Here is a 12,006-nt window from a genome sequence, read left to right as displayed (position 1 = left end):
GAGCTTTTGGTTTATTGAAGAGAACAACCGTTGTCTCCATTGAGCACAAAGTTGTGGTCCAGGTAGTTGTTTTATGATTGACTGAAAGAGGGGGACTTTCAGAGTGAGACTGATGTCTGTTGATTGGATAGTAGTTCATTAAATGTCAGGTTGGTTGGATAGTAGTTAATTAAATGTCAGGTTGGTTGTCTATTGGTTATTTCTTGGTTGGTCGAACATTGGTTGGTTGGTTGAATGTTGGGCCTAGTTGTTTAGTCATTGGCTTGTTGGCTGAATGTCAGGTTGGTTGAACATAGATCCTTGTTGATAGGCTGTTAGTTTTCATTAGGTTGTATTTTGGTTGTTTTTTTGGTTAGACTGGTTCCTAGGAGGAGGAAGAGGAAGAGGAGGCTGAGCTGTGACAGTATGACATCATTCTCCCCTTACCTGCTGAGAGAGAGAGAGAGAGAGAGAGAGAGAGAGAGAGAGAGAGAGAGAGAGAGAGAGAGAGAGAGAGAGAGAGAGAGAGAGAGAGAGAGAGAGAGTGATACATGAGAGACTTACTGTATACACCATATTTATGGGAATAGGCTGCCATTTGGTACAGTACATCACCAGGGAGTAGCTACCTCTGGGACCGAACGTCTTCATGTAACAGTTAGTGCAGTAGGGCTTCTCATCATGCTGAAACACAATGCACAGAAAACATCTTAGTTCATGAGATACATAGATATACACAGATAGATATACACAGATAGATAGATAGATAGATAGATAGATAGATAGATAGATAGATAGATAGATAGATAGATAGATAGATAGATAGATAGATAGATAGATAGATAGATAGATAGATAGATAGATAGATAGATAGATAGATAGATAGATAGATAGATAGATAGATAGATAGATAGATAGATAGATAGATATATAAATAGATAGATAGATAGATAGATAGATAGATAGATAGATAGATAGATAGATAGATAGATAGATAGATAGATAGATAGATAGATAGATAGATAGATAGATAGATAGATAGATAGATAGATAGATAGATAGATAGATAGATAGATAGATAGAGATTCCCCCCTCCATCTCTCTCCCCTCCCCCTTCTCTCCCTGACTTACTCTCTCTCCCCCTTCCCTTCCTCCTCTCCCTCCTACATCTCCCCCTCCATGTTATACCTCCCTCCCTCTCTCCCTCCCTGTTGATACTATCTCCCTCCCTTCCTCCCTCCCTCCCTCTCCCTCTACCGGTAATATACCAAAGTTACTGGAATGTTCTATGGTAACTTTGGAAATTTATACTTGAGTAACTTTTTAAAAAAGTATTCCTATATAGTGTGTCTGTGTCCATATGGTCCATGCGTTTTCAAAAGAAAATAGCCTAATTAATGAAAAAAGCATCTAATCAACAATGGCATTATATTAAATTAATTCTGCAACTCTGACAACTATTTACTTTTTTCCCAACTGCCACCAGTTTGGCGCCAACACATTTACAACAAAGACATATTGACAGTCAAATAAATATATATAAAGTATTTTTCATGCTGAAACCCTCATATTAAACACCAAGGCTATTTACTAAGTTCATGGTTTATATTAAGGATAATGTTTTACAGCTTTGTATTATATATATATATATATATTTTAAACCATCTTATTTAATTATTGTATATATTTAACATGTGATAAGGTCACACAGAGGGCCATAGATAATTACAGACTCATGTGATAAGGCCACACAGAGGGATAGAGATAATTACAGACTCGTGAGAGTACGACCCTGCCTTACACAGGAAGCGGCACAGGTCCTAATCCAGGCACTTGTCATCTCCCGTCTGGACTACTGCAACTCGCTGTTGGCTGGCCTCCCTGCCTGTGCCATTAAACCCCTACAACTCATCCAGAATGCCGCAGCCCGTCTGGTGTTCAACCTTCCCAAGTTCTCTCACGTCACCCCCCTCCTCCGCACACTCCACTGGCTTCCAGTTGAAGCTCGCATCCGCTACAAGACCATGGTGCTTGCCTATGGAGCAGTGAGGGGAACGGCACCTCTGTACCTTCAGGCTCTGATCAGTCCCTACACCCAAACGAGGGCATTGCGTTCATCCACCTCTGGCCTGCTGGCTCCCCTTCCTCTGCGGAAGCATAGCTCCCGCTCAGCCCAGTCAAAACTGTTCGCTGCTCTGGCACCCCAATGGTGGAACAAGCTCCCTCACGACGCCAGGACAGCGGAGTCACTCACCACCTTCCGGAGACATTTGAAACCCCACCTCTTTAAGGAATACCTGGGATAGGATAAAGTAATCCTTCTAACCCCCCCCCCCCCCCCCCCCAAATTGTAAAGTGGTTATCCCACTGGCTATAGGGTGAACGCACCAATTTGTGAGTCGCTCTGGCTAAGAGCGTCTGCTAAATGACGTTAATGTGCCCTTGAGCAAGGCACTTAACCCTAATTGCTCCTGTAAGTCGCTCTGGATAAGAGCGTCTGCTAAATGACTAAAATGTAAATGTAATAAGGCCACACAGAGGGCCAGAGATAATTACATACTCATGTGATAAGGCCACACAGAGGGTAAGAGATAATTACAGACTCATGTGATAAGGCCACACAGAGGGCCAGAGATAATTACAGACTCATGTGATAAGGCCACACAGAGGGCCAGAGATAATTACAGACTCATGTGATAAGGCCACACAGAGGGCCATAGATAATTACAGACTCATGTGATAAGGCCATACAGAGGAACAGAGATAATTACAGACTCATGTGATAAGGCCACACAGAGGGACAGAGATAATTACAGACTCATGTGATAAGGCCACACAGAGGGACAGAGATAATTACAGACTCATGTGATAAGGCCACACAGAGGGACAGAGATAATTACAGACTCATGTGATAAGGCCACACAGAGGGACAGAGATAATTACAGACTCATGTGATAAGGCCACACAGAGGGCCAGAGATAATTACAGACTCATGTGATAAGGCCACACAGAGGGACAGAGATAATTACAGACTCATGTGATAAGGCCACACAGAGGACCAGAGATAATTACAGTACCCAAAAAGACAACTAGATGTCATTTGATAAAATTCCCCGCAAAACTTAAATGTTACCAAAATTCTGGTAGTTTACTGGTAAACATAGAAACTATCCAATAATATTTCTTTAATTTGCAACCCTAGTTCCTGTACCGGACACATGCAAATAATGCAAGTCCCTAAAGGAAAGGAAGCCAAGTTAGTATTTGAACAAAGCCGGAATGTGAGACAACAGTCTGCTGCCTCATATCAACTGAGGACTTAAGACACAGGAAAGGAAAGGAGGCCAGGTGAATGGAAGCCAGGTTAGACTATTGGAACCCAGCCTCTGCAGGAAAGGAAGCCAGGTTAGACTATTGGAACCCAGCCTCTGTAGGAAAGGAAGCCAGGTTAGACTATTGGAACCCAGCCTCTGTAGGAAAGGAAGCCAGGTTAGACTATTGGAACCCAGCCTCTGTAGGAAAGGAAGCCAGGTTAGACTATTGGAACCCAGCCTCTGAAGGAAAGGAAGCCAGGTTAGACTATTGGAACCCAGCCTCTGAAGGAAAGGAAGCCAGATTAGACTATTGGAACCCAGCCAGTCAAGGAAAAGAGACCAGTTTAGGGTGTTGGAACTTATCCCGGGATGAAAAGAAGGCCGGTTAGAAAGGAAAGGACACCAGGTTAGAGTGTTGGAGCATAGCCGGTGTGTTAGAGAACAGTCTGCTCCCTCAGAGAAGCCACTTCCTGTTGTCTGTGTGTGAGTCATGACAGACTGTTCAGAGCATGGAGACACACACACACACACACACACACACACACACACACACACACAGACACACAGACACACGCACACAATAGGAAAGGTATAACGATTGAGGCTAGAAAAGATTTGTGAGCGATGCCTCTCAGAAACCTGTAACTATTCCATAATTCTATGGCATCTCTGACCCACTGTATGACACTGCAAACACACACACACACACACACACACACACACACACACACACACACACACACTCCCACACATTGCACTCACCAAAGTAGACGGGTTTCCCACAGATGGGACAGTAGCCCACCATGATAGATGATATTCCTGACACTGTTATTTAGCAGACAGCAAGTGTGGACGTAGAGAGTGTGAGTGTGAGATGGAGAAAGTGTGTGTGTAGAGAGAGAGAAAGTGTCTGTAGAGAGAGAGAATGTGTGTGTGAGAGAGTGTGTAGAGAAAACGTGTGTGTGTCAGAGAGATGTACAGGAAATAGGTTCAACTCTCTGAATGTGACGTGTTCTGATGACAGAACCAGGATGTGGCGAGTACCTTGTCACAGCGAGACAAAGAAAAATCATTTCAAAAGAAAATGCTATATCAACACATTGGTGTCAATAGTAATACAAAATATACATAGAAATAGGACAAAGTTATGTTATGAAATGATATGATACATAGAACTAGAAAGATATGATAAATAGAACTAGAAAGATATGATACATAGAACTAGAAAGATATGATACATAGAACCAGAAAGATATGATACATAGAACTAGAAAGATATGGTACATAGAACTAGAAAGATATGATACATAGAACTAGAAAGATATGATACATAGAACTAGAAAGATATGATACATAGAACCAGAAAGATATGATACATAGAACCAGAAAGATATGATACATAGAACTAGAAAGATATGATACATAGAACTAGAAAGATATGATACATAGAACCAGAAAGATATGATACATAGAACCAGAAAGATATGATACATAGAACTAGAAAGATATGATACATAGAACCAGAAATATATGATACATAGAACCAGAAAGATATGATACATATAACTAGAAAGATATGATACATAGAACCAGAAATATATGATACATAGAACTAGAAAGATATGATACATAGAACCAGAAAGATATGATACATAGAACTAGAAAGATATGATACATAGAACTAGAGAGATATGATACATAGAACTAGAAAGATATGATACATAGAACTAGAAATATATGATACATAGAACCAGAAAGATATGATACATAGAACTAGAAAGATATGATACATAGAACCAGAAAGATATGATACATAGAACCAGAAAGATATGATACATAGAACTAGAAAGATATGATACATAGAACCAGAAAGATATGATACATAGAACTAGAAAGATATGATACATAGAACCAGAAAGATATGATACATAGAACTAGAAAGATATGATACATAGAACCAGAAAGATATGATACATAGAACTAGAAAGATATTATACATAGAACTAGAAAGATATGATACATAGAACCAGAAAGATATGATACATAGAACCAGAAATATATGATACATAGAACTAGAAAGATATGATACATAGAACCAGAAAGATATGATACATAGAACCAGAAAGATATGATACATAGAACTAGAAAGATATGATACATAGAACCAGAAAGATATGATACATAGAACTAGAAAGATATGATACATAGAACTAGAAAGATATGATACATACAGTGGGGGAAAAAAAGTATTTAGTCAGCCACCAATTGTGCAAGTTCTCCCACTTAAAAAGATGAGAGAGGCCTGTAATTTTCATCATAGGTACACGTCAACTATGACAGACAAAATGAGAAAAGAAATCCAGAAAATCACATTGTAGGATTTTTAATGAATTTATTTGCAAATTATGGTGGAAAATAAGTATTTGGTCAATAACAAAAGTTTCTCAACACTTTGTTATATACCCTTTGTTGGCAATTACACAGGTCAAACGTTTTCTGTAAGCCTTCACAAGGTTTTCACACACTGTTGCTGGTATTTTGGCCCATTCCTCCATGCAGATCTCCTCTAGAGCAGTGATGTTTTGGGGCTGTCGCTGGGCAACACGGACTTTCAACTCCCTCCAAAGATTTTCTATGGGGTTGAGATGTGGAGACTGGTTAGGCCACTCCAGGACCTTGAAATGCTTCTTACGAAGCCACTCCTTCGTTGCCCGGGCGGTGTGTTTGGGATCATTGTCATGCTGAAAGACCCAGCCACGTTTCATCTTCAATGCCCTTGCTGATGTCACTCAAAATCTCACGATACATGGCCCCATTCATTCTTTCCTTTACACGGATCAGTCGTCCTGGTCCCTTTGCAGAAAAACAGCCCCAAAGCATGATGTTTCCACCCCCATGCTTCACAGTAGGTATGGTGTTCTTTGGATGCAACACAGCATTCTTTGTCCTCCAAACACGACGAGTTTAGTTTTTACCAAAAAGTTCTATTTTGGTTTCATCTGACCATATGACATTCTCCCAATCCTCTTCTGGATCATCCAAATGCACTCTAGCAAACTTCAGACGGGCCTGGACATGTACTGGCTTAAGCAGGGGGACACGTCTGGCACTGCAGGATTTGAGTCCCTGGCGGCGTAGTGTGTTACTGATGGTAGGCTTTGTTACTTTGGTCCCAGCTCTCTGCAGGTCATTCACTAGGTCCCCCCGTGTGGTTCTGGGATTTTTGCTCACCGTTCTTGTGATCATTTTGACCCCACGGGGTGAGATCTTGCGTGGAGCCCCAGATCGAGGGAGATTATCAGTGGTCTTGTATGTCTTCCATTTCCTAATAATTGCTCCCACAGTTGATTTCTTCAAACCAAGCTGCTTACCTATTGCAGATTCAGTCTTCCCAGCCTGGTGCAGGTCTACAATTTTGTTTCTGGTGTCCTTTGACAGCTCTTTGGTCTTGGCTATAGTGGAGATTGGAGTGTGACTGTTTGAGGTTGTGGACAGGTGTCTTTTATACTGATAACAAGTTCAAACAGGTGCCTTTAATACAGGTAACGAATGGAGGACAGAGGAGCCTCTTAAAGAAGAAGTTACAGGTCTGTGAGAGCCAGAAATCTTGCTTGTTTGTAGGTGACCAAATACTTATTTTCCACCATAATTTGCAAATACATTCATTAAAAATCCTACAATGTGATTTTCTGGATTTTTTTTCTCAATTTGTCTGTCGTAGTTGACGTGTACCTATGATGAAAATTACAGGCCTCTCTCATCTTTTTAAGTGGGAGAACTTGCACAATTGGTGGCTGACTAAATACTTTTTTTCCCCACTGTATGTATATATATCTATTTTTCACCATTATTTAACCAGGTAGGCCAGTTGAGAACAAGTTCTCATTTACAACTGCGACCTGGCCAAGATAAAGCAAAGCAGTGTGATAAAAACAACAACAACAACACAGAGTTACATATGGGGTAAACAAAACGTACAGTCAATAACACAATAGAAAATAGAAAATCTATATACAGTGTGTGCAAATGTAGTAAGTTATGGAGGTAAGGCAATAAATAGGCCATAGTGCAAAATAATTACAATTTAGTATTAACACTGGAGTGATAGATGTGCAGAAGATGATGTGCAAATAGAGATACTGGGGTGCAAATTAGCAAAATAAATAACAATATGGGGATGAGGTAGTTGGGTGGGCTAATTACAGATTGGGCTGTGTACAGGTGCAGTGATCAGTAAGCTGCTCTGACAACTGATGCTTAAAGTTAGTGAGGGAGATAAGAGTCTCCAGCTTCAGAGATTTTTGCAGTTCGTTCCAGTTATTGGCAGCAGAGAACTGGATGAACTGGCGGCCAAAGGAGGTGTTGGCTTTGGGCATGACCAGTGAGATATACCTGCTGGAGCGCAGACTACGGGTGGGTGTTGCTATGTTGACCAAAGAGCTACGATAAGGCAGGGATTTGCCTAGCAGTGATTTTTAGATGACCTGGAGCCAGTGGGTTTGGCAACGAATATGTAGTGAGGGCCAGCCAACGAGAGCGTACAGGTCACAATGGTGGGTAGTATATGGGGCTTTGGTGACAAAACGGATGGCACTGTGATAGACTACATCCAATTTGCTGAGTAGAGTGTTGGAGTCAAGGATCGGTAGGATAGTCCGTTTTACGAGGGTATGTTTGGCAGCATGAGTGAAGGAGGCTTGGTTGCGAAATAGGAAGCAGATTCTAGATTTAACTTTGGATTGGAGATGCTTAATGTGAGTCTGGAAGGAGAGTTTACCGTCTAACCAGACACCAAGGTATTTGTAGTTGTCCACATACTCTAGGTCAGACCCGTCGAGAGTGGTGATTCTAGTCGGGCGGGCGGGTGCAAGCAGCGTTCGATTGAAGAGCATGCATTTAGTTTTACTAGCATTTAAGAGCAGTTGGAGGCTACGGAAGGAGTGTTGTATGGCATTGAAGCTCGTTTTGGAGGTTTGTTAACATAGTGTCCAATGAAGGGCCAGATGTATACAAAATGGTGTCGTCTGCATAGAGGTGGATCTGAGAGTCACCCGCAGCAAGGGCGACATCATTGATATACACAGAGAATAGAGTCGGCCTGGGAATTGAACCCTGTGGCACCCCCATGGAGACTGCCATAGGTCCAGACAACAGGCCCTCCGATTTGACACATTGAACTCTATCTGAGAAGTAGTTGGTGAACCAGGCGAGGCAGTCATTTGAGAAACCAAGGCTATTTAGTCTGCCAATAAGAATGCGATGATTGACAGAGTCGAAAGCCTTGGCCAGGTCGATGAAGACGGCTGCACAGTACTGTCTTTTATCGATTGCGGTTATAATATTGTTTAGGACCTTGAGCGTGGCTGAGGTGCACCCATGACCAGCTCGGAACCAGATTGCATAGCGGAGAAGGTACGGTGGGATTCGAAATGGTCGGTGATCTGTTTGTTAACTTGGCTTTCAAATACTTTCGAAAGGCAGGGCAGGATGGATATAGGTCTGTAACAGTTTGGATCGAGAGTGTCTCCCCCTTTGAAGAGGGGGATGACCGCGGCAGCTTTCCAATCTCTGGGGATCTCATACAATACGAGGTTGAACAGGCTAGTACATTTTACATACATTTTTACATTTTAGTCATTTAGCAGACGCTCTTATCCAGAGCGACTTACAGGAGCAATTAGGGTTAAGTGCCTTGCTTAAGGGCACATCGACAGATTTTTCACCTAGTCGGCTCGGGGATTATAACCAGCGACCTTTCGGTTACTGGCACAACGCTCTTACCCACTAAGCTACCTGCAACTAGGGGCCTGGGCAAGTTGCAGTCAGGTGGAAAGCATGGCCAGCCATAGCAAAATGCTTATTGAAAATCTCGATTATCGTAAATTTATCGGTGGTAACAGTGTTTCCTAGCCTCAGTGCAGTGGGCAGCTGGGAGGAGGTGCTCTTATTCTCCATGGACTTTACAGTGTCCGAAAACCTTTTGGAGTTAGTGCTAGAGGATGCACATTTCAGTTTGAAAAAGCTAGCCTTTGCTTTCCTAACTGATTGTGTAGTACATTTTACACTCCATTTCAAATACCTTTAAACCTAATATAAACCTCATATTGCAGTGATAATTCATGTCTGGGGGCATTTTGTTAGTTTTTGCTGTTCTCCCAATAGTATTTTAGAGTTTTAAGTACAGTAAATGAGCTTCAACTGGTGGGGGGATTTCTACACACCCCATTTAGCCATACACTAGGTTTAGCTGTGTTTCTACACACAACATTTAGCCATACCCTAGGTTTAGTTGTATTTCTACACACCCCATTTAGCCATACACTAGGTTTAGCTGTGTTTCTACACACCCCATTTAGCCATACCCTAGGTTTAGTTGTATTTCTACACACCCCATTTAGCCATATCCTAGGTTTAAATTGTATTTCTACACACCCCATTTAGCCATACCCTAGGTTTAGTTGTATTTCTACAAACCCCATTTAGCCATACCCTAGGTTTAGCTGTATTTCTACACACCCCATTTAGCCATACCCTAGGTTTAGTTGTATTTCTACACACCTCATTTAGACATACCCTAGGTTTAGCTGTATTTTTTACACCCCCAAACAACTTCCTGTGGCTACAGGACAGAGGAGGAGAGAGAGGAGCTGTACACCAAGTCAGAACCGTGGGATAAATAAAGGGGGCATATAAGCAGACATTGAAAGCTTTTACAATATTAGATGATTACATTTGTCTAAAACAGGCTATAGGCTACATGTGCACCACCGAGTCAGAACAGTAGGTGAAATTAAGAGGGGAAAATAGACCAAATTATTAGGGTGAGGCACATGGGCTACTAACAGCTTAATACACAACATACACTTAGTATTACTTTCTTAGCTACAGTATACATATCTCCCTGGCATATTACATCATTTATGCAGCAGCATATAATACATTTTTGGACTCACCTTGTTGTGATGTGCTCACTTGAACAGGAAGGTGGCACGACGATCCTTCGTAGGCAAATTTCGTCATCAAAGAAAGAGAAACATTTACATTTATATTTACGTCATTTAGCAGACGCTCTTATCCAGAGCGACTTACAAATTGGTGCATTCACCCTATAGCCAGTGGGATAACCACTTTACAATTTATTATTATTATTTTTTTATTTTATTTTTTTGGGGGGGTAGAAGGATTACTTTATCCTATCCCAGGTATTCCTTAAAGAGGTGGGGTTTCAGATGTCTCCGGAAGGTGGTGAGTGACTCCGCTGTCCTGGCGTCGTGAGGGAGCTTGTGAGGCCGGACATACAATTCCGAGTTGGATGACCGTTCAAAACGTATTTTCCCAGTTGGAGCTCGTTTATACCCGACTTACCAGTTGCAAAGCTTGCAGTTAGCCACTGTCACCGATTCCTTCCAAACCACTCATTGTTGAATTTGCGATTTCCAACTTGTTGTGTAATGTTTATGTCCAATGGCCGATGAGCACCGATACGTTTTATCTATAATTTCTTTTCATTATTTCTCTTCATATGACAAGGATTAGCCTGTAGATTGTCGACTTGATTCATGATGATGACTGCTAGCTAAGATTTTGAAAGTATGATGTTGACATGATCAGTCCAATCAAAGCTACTGTACATATAACGTGATTTGACATAATTTTATCTGTGCCCAATGACCTTGAGCCTTCTTGGAAGGGCACTTTACATTTAAGTCATTTAGCAGACGCTCTTATCCAGAGCGACTTACAGTTAGCGCATACATTTTCATACTGGCCCCCCGTGGGAAATGGTCCTCTGTAGCTCAGCTGGTAGAGCACGGCGCTTGTAATGCTAAGGTAGTGGGTTCGATTCCCGGGACCACCCATGCACAAAACCACCCCCCAAAAAACAAACAAATGAATGCACACATGAATGTAAGTCGCTTTGGATAAAAGTGTCTGCTAAATGGCTTATTATTATTATTATATACCAACTGAGCTACAGGGGACTTCTAATGTAACTCTATTGCAGGACCCCAAGGGCTAGAATGTTCGATGTCTACCCTTACTAAGGACTTAGACTTGGCGGTGACGTAGTGTCCTCATGAGTGACAGAACACTGAGCCAATCACGGCGAATGCTCCTATTTTCTGCTGGCTTGCCCCACCACCACAGAAACACCTGCATTTTGGAGCTGCCTTACTCAAGAAAACAAAAAAGAGACCATGTTTGTATGCGGCTTTATTAACTCAATTATATATTTTTTGCATTGTTTGCAAACTGGTATGTGACACGTATTAATGCCAAAATAACAGTCAAAACAGGCAAGCCCCCCCCCCCCCCAAATTTTTTTATTTATTTATTTATTTGCTAAAAATGTGGTGGTCAAAACAGGCTCAGCCCCACATGCCCTGAATGACGGTTCGCCACTGATTATTTTGTGTTTATCGTTGTACACAGAGGATATTTCTGCAGAATTCTGCATGCAGAGTCTCAATTTGGTGTTTGTTCCATTTTGTGAATTTCTGGTTGGTGAGCGGACCCCAGACCTCACAACCATCAAGGGCAATGGGTTCTATAACTGATTCAAGTATTTTTTTAGCCAGATCCTAATTGGGATGTCAAATTTCATGTTCCTTTTGATGGCATAGAAGGCCCTTCTTGCCTTGTCTCTCAGATCGTTCACAGCTTTCTGGAAGTTACCTGTGGCGCTGATGTTTAGGCCGAGGCATGGTTTGAT

General features: G+C 41.7%; 1 long non-coding RNA gene across 2 annotated transcripts; it reads right to left on the bottom strand.

The window, feature by feature from the left end:
• Positions 1-342: 342 nt before the first annotated feature.
• On the bottom strand, positions 343-10,298 carry LOC311123443. Of its 2 annotated transcripts, none has more exons than XR_014612594.1 (3): positions 10,247-10,298; positions 609-663; positions 343-429 (listed from the first exon to the last, which is right to left on the bottom strand). It is a non-coding gene; the product is annotated as an uncharacterized lncRNA (long non-coding RNA). The 2 variants fall into 2 exon arrangements; XR_014612595.1 differs by lacking the exon at positions 10,247-10,298 and adding an exon at positions 4,056-4,256.
• Positions 10,299-12,006: the final 1,708 nt, after the last annotated feature.

The sequence above is a fragment of the Coregonus lavaretus genome (assembly GCF_964263955.1).
Source record: "Coregonus lavaretus genome assembly, contig: HAP1_SCAFFOLD_2488, whole genome shotgun sequence".
NCBI classification, from domain to species: domain Eukaryota; kingdom Metazoa; phylum Chordata; class Actinopteri; order Salmoniformes; family Salmonidae; genus Coregonus; species Coregonus lavaretus.
This window is presented reverse-complemented; position numbering and strand designations above follow the sequence as displayed.